A 21975-nucleotide genomic window follows, 5' to 3' on the forward strand; every position below is an offset into this window, starting at 1 on the left:
CTTTTTTGCTTCTTTTTTTCTTTTATGTTTCCTTTTTATTTTCTCTTTCTGTTTTTCTTCTCTTTATTCTGCATTATATAAAAAGTTCACCACGTATTACAAAAATCTTCATCATATTAATTCATCGTATATTATGAAATAGTGCACCTTGCATTCTAAAATTGATCATCATGTATTACAAAAAAATTCATATTATATTATTAAATTGTTCAACGTATATTAAAAATGTTCATTCTGTATTGAAAATTTGTTCATCATATATAAAAAAATTGTTCAACGTATACTAAAAAATGTTCAGTTGTGTATTTGAAAAATTTCCAGTGTTTTTTTCAAAAACAATTCTCTGTATTTTAAAATTTGTTCAACGCATATCATAGAAATATTTATTTAAAAAATAACATGATTTGCCGCTGCCTTTTATACTTTAAGACAGGCGCTGCAATCTTATGGTTGTAGGTAGCCAGCTCGGCTGGTTGGCTCGTTTGTATCCAGAACGAGGTCGGGAGTTCAATCCCAACATGTCAAAATCATTAATTGAGGAGTACTCGTTGCAAAAATTACTTCAATTTATCGGGTTATGACAAGTGAGGCACATGTAGCGCGCCACTTATCGTAATCTATAAGTTTTTCTTTTTTTCGTAGATCCGTTTATTTAAAACGTTTTATCTCTCAAACCGTGCGTCCAAATCTCGAACCGCTTTCACCGTTGGATTCCTCACGTCGAGATTTTCAAAACTAGATTCCATGTTGATATGTTTTGACGAACCTTTTTTCACGAAAAAACCGAACAGGGAGCACGGGTTTTTCCCTTTCCGAAAGAGGCACGCCCGTGCCTCTCACGAAATCACAATCGTGCCTCTCGCGGAACCAAAACCGTGACTCTCACGGAAGGAAATAAAAAAAGAAAACACTTTTTTTCGTTTCCGAGGAGGCACAGGTCGTGACTCTCGTGAAAGCACAACCTTGTCTCTTGCGGAAGCAAAACCGTGACTCTCGTGAAAGAAAGAAAAAACAGAAAACACATTTTTTTCCTTTTCGAGAGGCACGGCCGTGACTCTCGCGAAGCACAACCGTCCCTCTCGCGGAAGCAAAACCATGACTCTCGCGAAAGAAAAAAAACAGAAAACGTGTTTTTTCCTTTCCGAGAAGCACGACCGTGACTCTCGCGAAAGCACACCCGTACCTCTCCGGGGAGCAAAACCGTGACTCTCGCAAAAGAAAAAAAATGCATTTTTTTTCCTTTTCCAAGAGGCACGGCTATGACTCTCGCGAAAACAAAACTGTGCCTCTCGCGAAAAGAAAAAAAAAACATTTTTTCACGCGATTTTTTTTTATTTTTTTTGTTTGAAAAGCTAAGAAAGACCGATGAAAAACCAAAACGTCGAAAAAAAACAAAAAACTGTTTCAAAAGACAAAAACGCGTGGAAAAATAAAAAAATTAAATCCAAAAAGAACACTCAGAATGAGACACGTGGCGAATGGCTGAGAGCGCGCCAAGTGACGCTAATCGTTACGAGGCTCCCGAAGGAGCACTCATTATTAACTAGTTGCTCTCCCAACTTGTGCGCTTCGTTTTCGAATTTTTGCTCGACGTGTGCTTATTGGGGCGGCCCGTTTGCGCTTCGCTTCAGCGAAGCCTCGTCGATCGGACGCAGCGTACAATTCAGCGCCAGGCTGCAGGCGAGGTGCGTTAAGCCGGCCCAGTTTTGGGGTTTCCTGGCTGCTGCTATTGTTTCGTTTGCTGCGCTGATACAGTTCTTTTTTTTCCCATTTTCTGTTGTAGTTTTTCTTTGTCGGCTTTCTATTCTGCTTCTTTTTTTCCCATCGTTTTTTATTTCTTTATATTTCCTTTTCCTTATTATTTTTCCTCTCCTCTCTTCAACACATGGTGTTATTTTTTTATCTTACGGGACGGTTTTTCTTCCGAAGATTTTATTTTCAATAATTTTTCTGCACTATAAGTGTTTTTATAATGACAACTAATGTTTTCTAAATTCATACTGAACGTTATTAAAATATTATTTTTATCTAAAGTGAAATTTGGCTTTTCTTTTTCTTTTTCGTTTTGGATTTTACTTTTTTTCAAGTTTTTTTTTATTTTTCAAAATATCTTTTTGTTTTAAAATCATTCATAAATTCATTTTTTTGAAATTTCAAACACTTTTAGTATGTTTCAGGGAAAAAAAATCAGAGTTTTCAACAAATGTTACTACCTTTTTCAAAAAAAATCACAAATTAAAAAAGATGTTTGGGGATTTGAAAATGGTTTGTGTCTTTTAAAAGTGTTCAGAAATTTTAAAAATATTCCCATTTTCAAATTTTGTTTCGGAAACTTTTGTCATTTTCCATTCTTTTGGAATTTTCAAAGAATGATTGAGTTTTTAGAATTTTTTGAAATTCAAAAAATGTTCAAAATAAAATTGTTTAAAATGTTCGAAATTTCAAAAGGTGTTTGCATCTTTAAACAAAAAACTTTGTATATTATGCCATCATACATTCATTAAATTTTCATCATGAATTAGAAACAAGGCTTATAACGTATCTAAAAATGTGTGGTAATGTGATATTAATCCTTGTGTGACTTGTTCGATACTATTGTCCCTCCTCCCCACTACTATAGGATCAGACAACATTGAGCCCATCACTGACCGCCCACTGGCCACTGGTCAAAGATGAGTCTCTTCACTGGCATGTCACAAAATGTGCATCACTGATGACTATCATCACTGACCGCCAGTTCAAGGGGTCACTGATGACTGACCGACCTGTTTTACAGCGTGGTCCCTGATGACTCGTACTTTATCACTAACCAGCCGTTCCAAGTGGAGGTCATTGATGACACGTCATCATCAACCTTTTTAGTGAGTGATCAGTGTTGACATTTTAATCGAATATTCGCTAATGCAAATAAATGTACTAAATGACTTAAATAGTGGTTCAACGCATCGCGGTCGCAACATAATCTATCAAAGCCGAGAGTATGTATGTGTTGCACGTAGTATATAAGAATATTTGGGTAGTATATATCTCACTTTTTAGATATTATGTACTATTGTTTGGTGGTGGTTGCGACCATGAGGATGTTGAAGACTGACATGCTGGATGCCAGGATTGAAAAGCTGCGCCAAGGTGTGGTTCGGCACATCATGGTTCTCTGCATGACGATGAGCGACACCATCGGATTGTAAACGACAAAGTAGAGTCAGATAAGGAGGGTCCTTAGGATGCTCTTCACTTGCTTCACATGTGTCACCGTGCACAACTTCCACTTCTCCTGTGTTTGGCTACAAGTGGCGAGCTTGGAGTTGGTGTCTGCGGTTGTGAGGGCCGCTTTGTTGAGGAACCTGAAGCCTTTTGTGTGCAGAATATGTCTTCCTCCCTGCCCTTGTGCCATTCGTGCAAAACTTCATTGCATGAGAGTCCTTCTTCTCATCGCCTTCGTACAGGATCTGCATGTCAAACAACACGCTAGGCTTCCAGTTCCTGCAAGCCACGGATGCGACCTGGCAGATGTTGTCGATCATGTTGTCGAAGGGATTCGCGTGGAGGTCTTATCGAGGAATAGTAGCAAGGCGATGGTCACGAAGACGCAGGAGATCGAGACCGCCAACACCCATTGCCCATTGTCCTCTAAGTAGCTCAAGAAGGTCCGAGAAGATCGAGACGACAATGTACGCCAGCTAGAAGTAGCTGAAGAAGGACCTCTCGGAGTGCTCCTTTATGGGGTCCTCCTTTTTGAACTAGTCGGTTTTGAAGGTGGCCATCTCGGGCTCATAGGGCCATTGCCCTCGGCCCCCACCACCACCCCAAAAAAATTTATTGCTTCACATAAACACATAATATTTAGCACTATTTGAGCTAAATTTAACTTAATACACTAGATTATTACTCAAATACTCACAATGTCGAGGCTGGCCGTGCAAGTTGGCCACATAACACTATTTGAGTCAAATTCAACATAATTTACTAAATTAATACACTAAATCAGAAATATCACTTATATGACCCCATCTGCTTTCCGTAGGCCAAATATGTACTTTTCGGTCTTGCCCAAGCCGAAGAGTGCTTTTCGTGCGCCGAAGAGCATTCTTCTATCAACTGTAGGCAGAAGAGTGTCTTGGGTCCATTAACTAATGACTGAAACCAAACCTATACTCCTTCTAGTAAATCGTAGCGCGTACTAAGCTAGCAACTCAAGGGCAGGATAGCAGCACGTACTAAGCTAGCAACTAATTTTTTTATTTGTGCTACCACGTTCTTATAGTAAGAAATGTATCACTTCTGATCGGAAGGGATACTGAAAGACAAAATTTTACTATTATAGGAAAACACGACTGTAGTTCAACAAAATTGTATAACTCATATTTATATTTTTTTTCCTAAAGTGTAACCAAACAAAATTTTCCAATTGTCTAACCTTTATGTATGAAGTACCATATGTTATTCTTATTGAAACTGGGGATCATACTACAAATTTTCTGGTCATATAGTACTAGCCTGCTCAGTAGCACGGGTTGATGACTAGTAAAACAAATTTTAGGTCACACAAACCACAGTGCAGAACGTATAAAACATAACTATCGTACTAAAATATTATTCTATACTTTTTCAGTATTACATTTTCCCACTAAATAACAATTGTTTTTCCAAAAGAATGCTTAATTTAATTGAATCTGGCCAAGTTCTTGACAGTCATGATTAGTTAGTGGACCCAAGACACTCTTGGGTGTACGCTACAATGGGCCGCCTCCAAGCGTTTCCGTTCACAACGGGCCAGTCCGCCATTTACGTACAATATCCCGGTGCCTTAAGTCCGCAGGCACGGTGAGTTAAGTCGGCCCAGTTCGGGGGTTAGATCGGCTGTTGCTGCTGTTTCGTTTGCGGGAGGTCCTATGTGGGGAAATCCCTATTTGTCGCATCATGCGTCAAACTGTCAAGCAATCGCACAGATAGCGCCACCGAGCGAACGATTGGGACTCTTGTAGAGGGTTCTCACCGGTTTCTATCAGGTTTGGGAGCCTTCTAGACGGCTCATGTACCGGTTTATTTTATTTTACCTTTTCTATTTCTTTTTTTTCTCTAATTCTTTTCCCCCCTTTTTTGTTGCTTTTTTTTCAATTTTTTGTTTTCAGTTTCCTTTTTATGTTTTATGTTTTTTATTTCCTGTCTCATTTGTTAAAAAAATACGAATATTTGTTCTAAATTTTAGAAAAGGTTGTCGTGCTCAAAATTTTGTTCACAATTTTTCAAAAATGTTTGTGCTCCAATAATTGTTCAGGAATTTCAATAATTGTTCTTGCTTTCAAATTTTGTCCGCAATATCAATAATTATTCGTGTTTAAAAAATTGTTCTCATTTCCCAACTTAGTTTACGATTTAAAAAATTGTTTGTGTTTCAATTGTTTACAGAATTTTTTCGCAATTTCAAAAAATATTCTCGTTTCCGAAATTTGATATTGATTTCAACAGAATGTTTGTGTTTCATAAAAATGTTCAGGAATTGAAAAAACTGTACTTGTTTTCAAAATTTGTTCACAATTAAAAACAATGTTTATGTTTCAGAAAATGTTTAGGAATTTCCAAAAAAAGTTCTTGCTTTCAATTTTTTCCTAATTTCAAATAATGTTCCCATGTTTCAAAATATTTGTGTGAACTTTCCAATAAAACTTGAATTTTAAAAAATATTTGTTCTTCTTTTTACAAACAATGTTCAGAAATTATAAAAATCTAAAGATATTGTAAATTTTATTCCTGTATTTCAAAAACATTTTTGAATTTTTATTTTTGTTCACATTCTCCAATAAAATTTAGTGTTTTTTAAAATGTGTTCGAAACAACTGAATAATCTCTTCGACGCTAGTGTGGAATATGGCGTTATAGTTAAAAATGATTAATCATATGATCTGGCACCATCTGCCATAAGGTGTAGTGGCTTGCAGCACGTGTTTGTTATTTCGATGTCACGATGTCGGTCCCAGCAGCAATCACAGTTTTTTTTTGTGATTTTTCTCCGCTATATATGGGCCGTGCCAGTGGGAGGCACCCCTGTGTGTGAGGCCGGCTGTTTGCCGCTGTAAGCGTCGTATAGGAACTGCCCCTATGTGCTGCATTTTGAGACCAATAGCCAGCGCGACGCACAGGACGCGCTCGACCGGGTGGGCCCACTATAAGGTCCCCAGGGTGTGTCTACAGTGGAAAAAAAATACAGTGGAAAAAAAATGGGCGCGACTATTCCTCGCGTTCAGCGAGACAGGGCGACCCCTCCTTGAAGGCAAACGACACATGGGCCAGGCCATGCGCGCGGAATACACCAGCCTGTTTCCTGGGTTTTTTAACGTCATTTTATTTTTTTTACATTTGTTTATAATTTAAAATATTCTACATATATGAAAAATGTTGAATAAGCATTAAAATATGGAACGAGTATTTTGAAAATGTTGAACAATTATTTGAAAATATTGAATGAGTATTTAAAATGATGAACAGGTATTTAAAAAATGTTGAACAAGTATTTTTGAAAAAATATTGAAAAAAGTATTGTAAAAGTTGAACAAGTATTTTAAAAATGTCAAATAAGTAATAAAAAATGTTGAACGAGTAATTAATTTTTTTTGAACAACTATTTGAAGAAATGTTGAAGGAGTATTTGGAAGAATGTAGAACAAGATTTGAAAAGATATTGAACAGGTATTTTAGAAAATATTGAACAAGGTTTTGAAAAATGTTGAACAAGTATTTGTAGAAATGTTGATCATGTATATAAATATGTTGAACAAGTATTTGAAAAAATGTTTATCTTGTATAAAAGAAGGTAGAATGAAAAACAAAAGGAAACAAAAGAAAAAACGAAAAATTGAAAAAAATGGAGAAGAAAAAATGGAAAAAGGGGGGAAACCCGGCTCAGATCACCTCTACTAGGTCGTGATCCTTCTAGTAACCAGTAACGGGAAGCTGACGCAGTGGTTAGCAGCGCTGTTGTCCCCCCGGGCGGCCAGGGTTTGATTCAATGAATATGTGAAATACAAATGAAGTGACGCCGCGAGGAATAGAACCAGTGAGGTACCTTTCCTCGACAAGCGCTGCTAACAACCAGGGCAAATGGCTACATGTGAACATTATCGCATCGCGACTTTATTTAATAACTTTCTATTGCGGGATATTCCCCTTGCATGTTTTTTTCTGTACGTGTACTATAACATATAGATTTGAATACATGAACAAATTTTGAAAAGTTGGAACAAGTTTTAAGTCATGAATATTTTTCGAAATTATGAAAATTCAGAAGATATGAACATTTTTTGAATATGTGAACCAAATTGGAAAAGCTGGATTTTTTTTCAAATTACAGAACATTTCTCGTATTTACGACAAAATTTTAGAAATGAGAATATTTTTTCTAATTCCTCAAACATATTTTGAGTTTGTGAACATATTTTAGAAAACATGATTTTTTTTTCAATATTGTGAACATATTTTGAAAGTTAGAACACCTTTTGGAATTCCCAACCATTTTTGTGAATTTTTGAACAAAAAGATAAAATGCGAACAATTTTTATAATTTTGAACATTTTCTGAAAAGTTGTGAAAAAATTGAACCAAAACAGTCCAAACAGATTTAGAATAACCGGAACAGTTTTTTAATATCCCGGACAATATTTTAAAAGCGAAATTGTTTTTAATCTATGAGCAAAATTTGAACTCCCGAACATTTTTATAGAAGTTTCGAACAGGTTTAGGAAATGTGAAAAAAAACTTGAAAAAGGAAAAAGAAACAAAAGAAAAAGGGAAAAACAAAAAGAAGAAGAAGAAGAAGAAGAAGAAGAAGAAGAAGAAGAAGAAACAGGAAAATGAAATGAAAAAACGAAAAAAAATTAGAAAGAACAGGGAAGACCGGCAAAAAAAAACAGTTCAGGGAACCTTCTAGAAGGTTCCCAAAACGGGATAGTGTTGTAGGGGAACTCTTATGCAAAATGGGCCGGTCCATCATGTCGCTTGTTCGCTTCGCCTGTGCGAAACCCCGACAGTTTGACCTATCGTGCGTTGAATAGGGTTTTCCTCCGTTTGCGCCGCTGCCGCGGTGTATTTTTTCCTTTTTCTGTTTTACTTTTTTATTCGGTTTTTTGTTGTAGTTTAGATTTTACCTTATTTCTTTCTGTTTTTATTTCTTTACCTTTCCTTTTTCTATTAATTATATCTTTTCATTTTTCCTTTCCTTTATTCGACACATGGCGTTAGTTAATTTTTCTCTTTCAGGTAGGTTTTTCTTTCGCAGTTTTTTATTTTTCATAGTTTTCTGCAATATAAACATTTTAATAATAGCAAATACTACATCCGTCTTTTGTTTATTGGTCCCTTTTGTAACTTGTGTTAAATTTTAACCAAGTAAGGAGGGCTCTTGCTGCAGATATACCATAATAAATACCTGAAGGAGGGGTCGACAGGGGGTAGGGTTGCAATGCATAAATCTTAATTTGCCAAGGCCATTCACAAAGTTCAACACCTTTTGCACCTGGGAATAAAATACATGATTCGGGATGGGAAACTTGCCTCTTTCTGACTTGATGTGTGGTGCGGGGACAAATCACTTCACAAAATTTTACTACGGTTATTTGCAATAACTAGCAAGGAGGATGTGAGGGTGGCCAATGTGTGGACCGGCAATGGGTGGGCCCTGACATTTAGGCGCTCCTATGGAAAACGGCAAGAAATTGAATCCCCCATTAGTAGAAAACAGGACTTTGGTTGGGGCCTGGCCAGCCCATTAGTCCCGGTTCTGTCACGAACCGGGACTCATGAGGGCATACGTCCAGGGGGCCGGCCGGGTCTCGGGAGGCATTTGTACCGGTTCGTGTGGACACATTTGTCCCGGTTCTAGGCACGAACCGGGACCAATGGTCCTCGCTCCTGGCCCACAGCCATTGGTCCGGTTCGTGCATAGAACCGGGACAGAAAGGGGGCCTTTAGTCTCGGTTCCAGCCACGATCCGGGACCAATGAGATGGCTATATATACCCCATCGCCGCGGCAGAGCACTCCACAGTGCTTTATTTTTTCTGGCCGGCGAGTGGAGAGCTTTGTGGTGCTCTAGCTCACCTCCTATGCACATGAGGTGTTCGATGAAATGCCCAAGCCACACTAGTTAAGCTTTCTCCTCTCGAAACTCGACCTCAAAGCTCCATTTTCCCCGAGATTTGTCTAGGTTTAGCGGTCCGTCATGTCCCGTCCCCGTCTTCACCGCCGTCGATCGCCCGCGCCAATCTCGTCGCCGGCATCACCGTGGCGAGCCTCTTGTTCTTATCTTCTTTCTAAAAGAAAAAAATTTTCTTACTTTAGATAGATACTTGTCTAATTTTCTTACTTTTATTATTGCTTCTTATTATATAGTGCGATGGTTTTGGTATCTGCCCCCGTCGGCCCTCGCCTTGTCTATGATTCAGATGTGGTATATATTATTTTTTATAACTATTTGATTCATTTATTGTTTATGACAATTATGCCGACCAACGTGATATAGATTTTATTTATCTAGGAGGTATGTGAACCGGAAATTCCAACGGACCCTATTGTCGAGAGGTTAAATTTAGTTGAAGAAGAAAATAATTACTTGAAGGAAAAAATAAAAAAATTGAGGAGGGGAAGATGATATTGGAGTTGCATGTTGTGGATGTCGTCGATGATCACAAGATCAAGATTGATACAATGCGGTTGAAGATTAGAAAGATTAGAAAATATGCCATTCATACCGAGGCTTGGTATCATTATGCCGTTTGATCAATTGTTATCTTGATTATGATTATGACCGCATTTGTTGTTACATTGAAAGGTTTTACATAGTTTCAATGTATGGTTTAATTAGATGCTCTGAAGAGCTATATGTTGTTCAATGAGAACTATGTATGTACTTTGGTTTTAATGTGATGATGAACTTCTATTAATTTGGTCACTTATCTATCCATGTGAATCTGTAATGGTTTTTGACACACATAACTATATATAATGCACGCAGATGAACCAGCAATGGATGTACGGTGATAGACACACCTCCGAATACATTACGGGCCTACATAATTTTCTCGAAGTGGCTGAGGCAAACAAGAAGAATAGTTTTATGTGTTGTCCATGCCCTAATTATCGGAATACGAAGTCTTACTCTGACCGGAAAATCCTTCACACCCACCTGCTTTATAAGGGTTTCATGCCACACTATAATGTTTGGACGAAGCACGGAGAAATAGGGGTTATGATGGAAGACAACAAAGAAGAAGAGGATGATGATAGCTATGTGCCCCCTGAATACGGTGATGTTGCAACGGGGGAAGCTGCTGAAGATCAAGAGGAACCAGACGATGTTCCCGATGATGATGATCTCCGCCGGGTCATTGCTGATGAAAGGACACAGTGCGAAAGTCAAAAGGAGAAGCTGAAGTTTGATCGCATGTTAGAGGATCACAAAAAGGGTTGTACCCCAATTGCGAAGATGGAAACACAAAGCTCGGTACCGTACTGGAATTGCTGCAGTGGAAGGCAGAGAATGTTGTGCATGACAAAGGATTTGAGAAGCTACTGAAAATATTGAAGAAAAAGCTTCCAAATGATAACGAATTGCCCGACAGTATGTACGCAACAAAGAAGGTCGCATGCCCTCTAGGATTGGATGTGCAGAAGATACATGCATGCCCTAATGACTGCATCCTCTATCGCGGTGCGTACGAGGATTTGAACGCATGCCCGGTATGCGGTGCATTGCGGTATAAGATCAGACAAGATGACCCTGGTGATGTTGACGGCGAGCCCCCCAGGAAGAGGGTTCCTGTGAAGGTGATGTGGTATGCTCCTATAATACCACGGTTGAAATGTCTGTTCAGAAACGAAGAGCATGCCAAGTTGATGCGATGGCACAGAGAGGACCGTAAGAAAGACAGGAAGTTGAGAGCACCCACTGACGGGTCGCAGTGGAGAAAAATCGAGAGAAAGTACTGGGCTGAGTTTGCAGGTGGCCCAAGGAACGTATGGTTTGGTTTAAGCGCGGATGGCATTAATCCTTTCGGGGAGCAGAGCAGCAATCACAGCACCTGGCCCGTGACTCTATGTATGTATAACCTTCCTCCTTGGATGTGCATGAAGCGGAAGTTCATTATGATGCCAGTTCTCATCCTAGGCCCTAAGCAACCTGGCAACGACATTGATGTGTACCTGATAACCCACAAGTATAGGGGATCACAACAGTTTTCGAGGGTAGAGTATTCAATCCAAATTTATTGATTCGACACAAGGGGAGCCAAAGAATATTCTCAAGTATTAGCAGCTGAGTTGTCAATTCAACCACACCTGGAAACTTAAATCTGCAGCAAAGTATTTAGTAGAAAAGTAATATTATAGTAGTGGTAACGGTAGCAAAAGGTAATGATAGCAAAAGTAATGTTTTTGGTATTTTGTAGTGATGATAGCAATAGCAACAGAAAAGTAAATAAGCAGAGAACAATATATGGAAAGCTCGTAGGCAATGGATCGGTGATAGAGAATTATGCCGGATGCGGTTCATCATGTAACAGTCATAACCTAGGGTGACACAGAACTAGCTCCAATTCATCAATGTAATGTAGGCATGTATTCTGAATATAGTCATACGTGCTTATGGAAAAGAACTTGCATGACATCTTTTGTCCTACCCTCGCATGGCAGTGGGGTCCTAGCGGAAACTAAGGGATATTAAGGCCTCCTTTTAGTAGAGTACCGGACCAAAGCATTAACACATAGTGAATACATGAACTCCTCAAACTACGGTCATCACCGGTAAGTATCCCGATTATTGTCACTTCGGGGTTAACGGATCATAACACATAATAGGTGACTATAGACTTGCAAGATAGGATCAAGAACTCTCATATATTGATGAAAACATAATAGGTTCAGATCTGAAATCATGGCACTCGGGCCCTAGTGACAAGCATTAAGCATAGCAAAGTCATAGCAACATCAATCTCAGAACATAGTGGATACTAGGGATCAAACCCTAACAAAACTAACTCGATTACATGATAAATCTCATCCAACCCATCACCGTCCAGCAAGCCTATGATGGAATTACTCACGCACGGCGGTGAGCATCATGAAATTGGTGATGGAGGATGGTTGATGATGACGATGGCGACGGATTCCCCTCTCCGGAGCCCCGAACGGACTCCAGATCAGCCCTCCCGAGAGGTTTTAGGGCTTGGCGGCGGCTCCGTATCGTAAAACATGATGAATCCTTCTTCTTTATTTTTTCTCCCCGAAAGCAAATATATAGAGTTGGAGTCGAGGTCGGAGGAGCTCCAGGGGGCCCACGAGGTAGGGGGCGCGCCCTAGGGGGGCAGGCGCGCCCCCACCCTCGTGGCTAGGGTGTGGCCCCCCTGGACTTCATCTTTTGCAAGGATTTTTTATTATTTCCGAAAAGATGTTCCGTGAAGTTTCAGGTCATTCCGAGAACTTTTGTTTCTGCACATAAATAACACCATGGTAATTCTGCTGAAAACAGCGTCAGTCCAGGTTAGTTCCATTCAAATCATGCAAGTTAGAGTCCAAAACAAGGGAAAAAGTGTTTGGAAAAGTAGATACGACGGAGACGTATGAACTCCCCCAAGCTTAAACCTTTGCTTGTCCTCAAGCAATCCAGTTGACAAACTGAAAGTGATATAGAAAAACTTTTACAAACTTTGTTTGCTCTTGTTGTTGTAAATATGCAAAGCTAACATTCAAGTTTTCAGCAAATATTATGAACTAACCATATTCACAATAACGCTTAGGTCTCATGTTTACTCATATCAATGGCATAATCAACTAGCGAGCAATAATAATAAATCTCGGATGAAAACACTTTCTCAAAACAATCATAATATGATATAACAAGATGGTACCTCGCTAGCCCTTTCTGAGACCGCAAAACATAAATGCAGAGCACCTTTAAAGATTAAGGAATGACTAGAGATTGTAATTCATGGTAAAAGAGATCCAGTCAAGTCATAGTCAATGTAAACTAACAGCAATGAATGCAAATGACAGCGGTGCTCTCCAACTGGTGCTTTTTAATAAGAGGATGATGACTCAATATGAAAGTAAATAGATAGACCCTTCGCAGAGGGAAGCAGGGATTTGTAGAGGTGCCAGAGCTCGGTTTTGAAATAGAGGTGAATAATATTTTGAGCAGTATACTTTCATTGTCAACATAACAACCAAGAGATGGCGATATCTTCCATGCTACACACATTATAGGCGGTTCCCAAACAGAATGGTAAAGTTTATACTCTCCCTCCACCAACAAGAATCAATCCATGGATTGCTCGAAACAACGAGTGCCTCCAACTAACAAGAGTCCCGGGGGGAGTTTTGTTTGCAATTATTTTGATTTAGTTTGCATAAAGCATGGGACTGGGCATCCCGGTGACCAGCCATTTTCTCGTGAGTGAGGAGCGGAGTCCACTCCTCTTGAGAATAACCCGCCTAACATGGAAGATACGGATAGCCCTAGTTGATACATGAGCTATTCGAGCATACAAAACAGGATATTTATTTGAAGGTTTAGAGTTTTGCACATACAAATTTACTTGGAACGGCAGGTAGATACCGTATATAGGTAGGTATGGTGGACTCATATGGAATAACTTTGGGGTTTAAGGGGTTGAATGCACAAGCAGTATTCCCGCTTAGTACAGGTGAAGGCTAGAAAAAGACTGGGAAGCGACCAGCTAGAGAGCGACAACAGTCATGAACATGCATTAAAATTAATCAACACCGAATGCAAGCATGAGTAGGATATAATTCACCATGAACATAAATATCGTGAAGGCTATGTTGATTTTGTTTCAACTACATGCGTGAACATGTGCCAAGTCAAGCCACTCGAATCGTTCAAAAGAGGATACCAGCCTATCATACCACATCACAACCATTTTAATAGCATGTTGGCACGCAAGGTAAACCATTATAAGCTCCTAGCTAATTAAGCATGGCACAAAAAACTATGATCTCTAATTGTCATTGCAAACATGTTTATTCATAATAGGCTGAATCAGGAACGATGAACTAATCATATTTACAAAAACAAGAGAGGTCGAGTTCATACCAGCTTTTCTCATCTCAGTCAGTCCATCATATATTGTCATAATTGCCTTTCACTTGCACGACCGAACGATGTGGATAATAATAATAGTGCACGTGCATTGGATTAAGCTGGAATCTGCAAGCATTCAATAAACAGGAGAAGACAAGGCAATATGGGCTCTTTTGTCAGATCAACAATAATGCATATAAGAGCCACTTCAACAATTTAATCATGGTCTTCTCCTATTGACCCCCAAAGAAAAGAAAAGAAATAAAACTATTTACACGGGAAAGCTCCCAACAAGCAAAAGAAGAACAGGAAATCTTTTTGGGTTTTCTTTTTAATTACTACTACAAGCATGGAAAGTAAACTAATTAAAAGCTACAACTAATTTTTTTGGTTTTTCTTAAGATTTATTAAACACACAAGAAGAAAGCATAAAAAGGGAAATAAACTAGCATGGATGATACAATGAAAAAAGTATGAGCACCGACATCTAGCAATGAGTGTGTGAACATGAATGTAATGTTGGTGAGAAATACATACTCCCCCAAGCTTAGGCTTTTGTCCTAAGTTGGTCTATGGCCATGGCTGGCCTGGCGGATATCCATAATAATAGTTGGGGTCGTACTGAGATGCAGCGGCTATCGCCTCCTGAGCTGTAGCATGGCGACGAGCGGCCTCCGCCCTCCTCTCGTACTCATCTGCCTCCTCTCTGGTGATAACATATCTTCCTTTTGCCTGATAATTAAAGAAGGCAGGAGCAGGGAGAGTAATACGGACAACACGACGTCTGTCAAAGATTAAGCGATACTGGAGAGGTGATTCATTCCTCTCGACAAACTGGTGGTGAATCACAACCTCATAATCCAAATAAGCAGGAGGCAACTCAAATCATCTTCACGTATGCCTATACCAAGAAAATTGGCTATGCGGGTTGCATAAATTCCACCAAATAAATCTCCATTAAATCTATTAAGATGCAACCTACGTGCAACAATGGCTCCCAAATTATAAGATTTATCTCCTAGCACAGCACTCCTAAGAATATCGAGGTCAGGGACACACATGTGACATGCCTCATCTTTACCATTAATGCATCTACCTATGAAGAGAACAAAATAATGTATAGCAGGAAAGTGAATGCTCCCTATGGTAGCTTGTGTTATATCTCTAGATTCCCCCATAGTTATACTAGTAAGAAAATCTCTAAATTCAGATTTGCGAGGTTCCCTAACACTACCCCATTGTGGAAGTTTCCAAGCAGTGGTAAAATCCTCTAAGTCCATAGTGTAAGAATTTTCATAAAGATCAAACAGGATGGTTGGAGAATTACGTGAAGATGAAAATTCAAACCTCCTCACGAAGGAACTAGTGAGATAGTGATACTGGCTGCACTTTTCTTTCTCGAAGCTCACAAGATCAGCGTTACACAAATATGCGTTAAATTCTTTCTTAATTCCTGCTCGATCCATAAAGTTTTCTGAAGGCCATTCACAAGGACGCACTGGAGCGTCTCTTGGTGGTTCTTCATCAGCATCATGCATTGCAAGCCTGGGTCCTTGCTTCCTTGAAGAACCACCTTGGTACATTTTCCTAAGCACATTTCTTCCTCTAAAAAATTTCTGAAATTTTTAGTAACTTCAAAATAAAAGTAAACCAAACTCAACAAAATTGATAGCAACTACTCCTACAAGTGCCCAGAGCCTATATCATGCATCAAAACTACTTGGAACCATATAAATTTGACATGCAAGCTCAAGAACAGGGTCACCTAGGCAGCACCAAATTTCAATGAATAAAGCACTAGAACAAAAACTAATTGGACTAATGGAGGAGTCACATACCAAGGAACAATCTCCCCAAGCAGTTTTGTGAGAGGTGCTTTGAGCAAGGAGATCGAAAATGGCAGCAAAATGAGCTTGGACTCGGGTTTGAGCTGGATATTCGTGTTTGTGGGAGGAAGAAGGAGTGTGTGGGTGCAGGAATAAGTGGAGGAGAGCCACCATGGGCCCACGAAGCAGGGGGGCGCCCAGGGGGGGTAGGGCGCACCCTCCACCCTCGTGGCCAGGTGGATGCCCCCCGTGCTGTGTTCTTGGTGCCAAATATTCTCAAATATTTCAGAAAAAATCATATTTAAATTTCAGGGCATTTGGAGAACTTTTATTTTCGGGGTATTTTTATATTGCACGGATAATTCAGATAACAGATGGAAAATACTTATTTTTATTTTATTTATTATAAATAACAGAAAGTAAAAGGAGGGTACAAAAGGTTGTGCCTTCTAGTTTCATCCATCTCATGCTCATCAAAAGGAATCCACGAACAAGGTTGATCAAGTCTTGTTAACGAACTCATTCCGAATAATACGGAACCGGAGAAATTTTGAATGACACTATGTTACCTCAACGGGGATATGCACATCCCCAATAATAAGAATATCATATTTCTTCTTGACAGTAGGAAGAGGAAATTCAAAACCTCCAAATATAATCGATGGAATTTTTCCAATAGAGTTGATACTATGAACTTGAGGTTGTTTCCTCGGAAAGTGTACCATATGCTCATTACCATTAACATGAAAAGTGACATTGCCTTTAGTGCAATCAATAACATCCCCTGCAGTATTCAAAAAGGGTCTTCCAAGAATAATAGACATACTATCGTCCTCGGGAATATCAAGAATAACAAAGTCCGTTAAAATAGTAACGTTTGCAACTACAACAGGCACATCCTCACAAATACCGACAGGTATAGCAGTTGATTTATCAGCCATTTGCAAAGATATTTCAGTAGGTGTCAACTTATTCAAATCAAGTCTACGATATAAAGAGAGAGGCATAACACTAACACCGGCTCCAAGATCACATAAAGCAGTTTTAACATAGTTTCTTTTAATGGAGCATGGTATAGTTGGTACTCCTGGATCTCCAAGTTTCTTTGGTATTCCACCCTTAAAAGTATAATTAGCAAGCATGGTGGAAATTTCAGCTTCCGGTATCTTTCTTTTATTAGTAACAATTTCTTTCATATACTTAGCATAAGGATTCATTTTAAGCATATCATTAATCGCATACGCAAAAAGATAGGTCTAATCATTTCAGCAAAGCGCTCAAAATCCTCATCATCCTTTTTCTTGGATGGTTTGGGAGGAAAAGGCATGGGTTTCTGAACCCATGGTTCTCTTTCTTTACCATGTTTCCTAGCAACAAAGTCTCTCTTATCATAATGATTCTTTGATTGTGGGTTATCAAGATCAACACAAAAAAAATACACTTCCGTGATGATACGTGTTTGTCACAGTAGGTCGCGTTTTCTGTCATGCATGTACATCCATGACAAATTTATGACAGAATCAAGATAGTCATACCTGTGCTGTCGTAGAAGTGTTCCATGACATTGCCAAAATTATCATCACGGAAGTGTCCACTTCCATGACGATAAATCGCGCGTCACAGAAGTGCTTTCGTCAAGGGTGACCGACACGTGGCATCCACCGTAACGGAACGCCGTTAAGCTATCGGGTCGGATTTTGGATCCGATAACCCGTTAACAGCCACGACCAATGCCGATTTTCCACGTGTAAAATTCTCATTGGCTGACGGATCCACGCGTCAGCTCCGCGTTGGCACAGGTGTCACTCATCCAACGTCGAGATGGGCCTATGATATGTTGACACGTGGACCGGCCCAAAAGTGGCCCACAAAGATTAAATGGGCCGGCCCAACCGAAGGCCCATAAGATTTAGCGGACCATAATGGGCCGGCCCAGCTAAAGGCCCACAAAATTTAGCGGACCATAATGGGCCGGCCCAGCTAAAGGCCCACACGATTTTGCAGACCATAATGGGCCGGCCCAGCTAAAGGCCCACAAGATTTTGCGGACCACAATGGGCCGGCCCAGCTAAAGGCCCACAAGATTCTGCAGACCATAATGGGCCGGCCCAGCTAAAGGCCCAACATTCTCTGTCAAATCGGCCCGTCAACGGCCTGTCCTAAACTTGTCATCAACGTGGCCCATGGTCACTTCTGGCCCGTTAACAGTCCGCTAAGTAATTGGGCCGAATTACGGCCCGGTGTATTTCCGGCCTGTTAAAGGTCGCTTCATTTGGGCCCATTTACAGGCCATCAAAACTTTCGGCCCATAAACGACCGTGAAGGATTTGGGTCATATTCGGCCATGTCTGACATTCGGCCTGTTAGAGGCCCACTATAGCTTTGGGCCACTTTCGGCCTGTTGTCATTTTCGGCCTGTTAACGCCGGACGTAAACCATGGGCCATATGTGGCCCAACGTCATATCGGGCCCATTAACGACCCATATAAAAATGACGATAATCTAGCCCGACCGAAGTTCCGGCCTGTTAAAGGCCCGTGTATTAGGTCGGCGCATTTACGCCCGTCCGAATTTCGGCCTGTCAAAGATCCGCATCGTAAATGGGCCACCATTTCGGCCTGCTAAGTCCAGTGGGTTATTTGGCACAATCAGGGCCCAATCTCACTTTCGGTCTATTAAAGGCCCATGTTTTTTATGGGCTCGAGATATTTACACCTGTAAACGGCCTATTTTTACTGAGGGCCCAAATTATGTTTAGGCCTGTTAAAGGCCCACTATGGGCACAGGCCTACCAGAAAAATATGAAAGCTTATGCTGATTTAGGCCCAGATATTTTTAGTGGGCTACATGCCAATTTCGGCCCGTAATCGTTTTTAGCCCAATTGGAATGGGCCCGACGAATGTTGGCATGTTGGGCTCCTACGAAGCTTCCGACAATACATTACTAAGATAAACCTACACTATACAAAAATAGCGTCGTAATTACTGCAGCCTGAGGCAGCATCATAAATGTTGTATCACAACAAAATAAATTACAGTCCTCCAGATAAACACCATCAAGATGTATAGAAAGACAACATTTGACCTATCTAATTCAGCTATAGAATTGATGGAGCACATAACTCCACTTTTCCCCGCCATTCGCTCCTTGCAACAACAAGCGAATGTCCTATATACACGGTTCAAAACCATTCCCTATCCTTTGAGACATTCTCAATCACTATCTGTCCCCGAACAACGAACGCCAAATTAGGGATGGACTGTTTCCCTGAGCACAAGGATATATCACTCTGTCCTAAGCAGGAAACATTTGTTCATAGGGCGAATTTTGGACCGAGGTTTACCATTGAAACCCAACCCAGAAGATTACACAGAAGGTGCGTTTTGCACTGTTAGTGGAGAGATACTGACGCACTGCAGCAAGAGGTGACATTGCCTGTATGGTAGCCTCGTCACCTTCAGGTGGTTGTGGCTGTTCAATCATTTGTTCCATAGCTTCCTGAAAGTTTGAACTTGTAGATTAGTGTACCAGATAAGTTACAAAAGAGACAAAAACAAACAAAGTAGGTTACACGTTTATACATAACTTATTTTGGTGAACTACGTATAATACATTAGCATGTATTGTAGTGCCAACTACATAATAAAATCACTTTCGGAACATATGTCCATGTAGCATGCCTACTGTATTGTCTATTTCCTCACATTTGTTGACATCTAAGGATAAAGAGACATGGTTTAAAGTAGGATGAACATAGTATGACATCATTCATATCATGGGCAAACAGATATAAAACAAACAGGCTATTTTATCATTGTGTGCGCACGTGAATATAACAACTAGATTACAGATCAAGACCAAAAGAATATCCTTCATCTCTTTTAAACCATGTAAGGTGAAATGATACGTTAAGACAACTATGTATAAAAGTGAACAGAGTAACTGACACTGGCTGCAAACCAAGTAGTTAAATGAACACATCACAGTACCAATCAGTTCAAAGGCAGGAGGAGTAAGGACTTACAACAGCGGCTTGAACTGGTGTGCTCATGCCCTTCATCTTGCTGGTGTGGCAATCCTTGAAGATTTGCACTGCATTCGGTTCAGGTTCTTTTTGGTCCACGGCTTTCCTCTGTATTTGGAACAAGTCAATATAGATACGATAATATGGCACAAAAAAAAGAAGGAAGTAGCAGCTATTTACAAGAGCCTCGCAGTGTGCAATATAGCTACGAGATCCTGTGGTCTGTTGGAATTTCACTTTAGAACGGTTGGTTTTGTTCTTCAAACAGTTAGCCTAGAAGAAGATACACTTGTAAGGCACATACATAAATACAAGTTCAATATGTGGTCTGATCAAATACATATAGCCTACCTGATACTTTGGATCAGACCAGTGTTTAACGAGGGCTGTCCAGTCTTCATCTGTAATATATTCCACTGGAGATGTTTGGGCGATTTCATTGTTAGCCTTGCCTTCAAAGTGAGATTTTCTAAGGTGGTACCGATACTGTCGCAGAGCAGACTGAAAAACATGAGTGCATGCTTGTTTAGTTGCATCATCTTTCGGATCCAACTTGAACCTCTGTTGAAAAAAGAATGTGAGTCTTATTAGGAGGAAGCTAGAAAGTATGGGACAGAGCAAGACAATATTACTAATTGCGATGAATAACATTACTTACGGATAAATGGTCAAGGAAGGTGTTAAACTGGGTATTGTCTTTCTCATTCCTGTACTGGATCCACGTTGGGAGGATACGTGCATGACACCTAACGGCAACGGCTGCCTCTGATACTAACTTGGCTGACTCTGTAGCATCACGTGGCCTTTTTAAACCTGCCTCAAAATGGATCTCCATTCTTCCTCCTTTAGATTTTGTTAATCTGTCAAGCATTATCCCTGATGTCTGTTTCCGCTTGCGCCGTGGTGCTAGTTCAACAACGAATATGGAAAGTGTTAGTGTACATCAAACTGTGAGAGTACATATAAAGGAGCATGCAACTGCAACTTGACTCGGTCAGGTACCGTCTTGGTGTTGATGCTCATGAGGTTCATCTGATCTTGCCAAGTCCTGTTGTGTCAGCAGTGCTTCGGAAGTAGTGTTAGGTGTGAAGGCAGCTTGGGAACTGGCCAGTTCCGGAGCAAACGAACGAGTAACTGGTTGAGATGCTGGTACAGTTGAAGCGGATGCTGCAGCTGGTGGAGCAGGTGATACTGTGTTTGTAGATTTAGGTGGACTTGGACCTTCTACTGCACTATAAGTACCAGCAGAATCTCGACGGCAGAACCTTTTCCGTTTCACCCGACGAGTAACAGCACTCCCTACTATATTATTTTCCTTGCTCTTTTTTGACTTTGCCATGTCAAGCTGTACCCACAACACAAAAGAATAAAATCACTCTTCAGAACTCATTGATGCATGATACAGACAAGCAATACTTTGATGTAAGACAACCGTATGAGGATGGAATATGTAAGAAAAACAGGACGGCATGACATATTCACAGCTACGATGTGCAAACTAAGCAGAAGGATTTTCAAGAAAATAGAAGTAATGCAAGCTAGACACCATATGAAAGATGCAACCAATATTACTCTGCCAAGTTAAAAGTGTCTTGTCATAAGTGGCAATTCGAAAAATTAGAAGCAGTACAACGTAGAAATCAATGCAAGATGCAACCACTATCAAACTGCCATGTTAAAAGCGTCCAATCATGAGTGACTGATGCGGGATACACAACAGCAGTACTTTGATGTAAGAACATGGTATGATAGATAGATGCAGTGTATTCTAGACACAGAAAGCCATGTCATATGCACATGTATAACGTATAAACTCAGCAGGTGCAATTTAATCAAAATAGAAGAAATACAGGCTAGACAACATATGCAACATGAAACCAATTATCACACTGTCAACTTAGAGCAAGCACCTGCGATGGTGGAGTACGGGAGATGAACTCATCATGTAGACTTGGGACTTCAACTTCATTAGCAGTAGCAGTGGCAAATCTAGAGAGTCTCTGTTTGCGTCGGTGCGGAGGACCACCAACATCCCC

At 40.1% G+C, this 21975-nt stretch overlaps 1 pseudogene; it reads right to left on the reverse strand.

Moving 5' to 3' along the window:
* The window catches only part of LOC125516584, a 75170-nt pseudogene that overhangs the window by 7881 nt on the left and 45314 nt on the right, over positions 1 to 21975 (reverse strand).

Source organism: Triticum urartu, chromosome 6 (assembly GCF_003073215.2).
Source record: "Triticum urartu cultivar G1812 chromosome 6, Tu2.1, whole genome shotgun sequence".
NCBI classification, from domain to species: domain Eukaryota; kingdom Viridiplantae; phylum Streptophyta; class Magnoliopsida; order Poales; family Poaceae; genus Triticum; species Triticum urartu.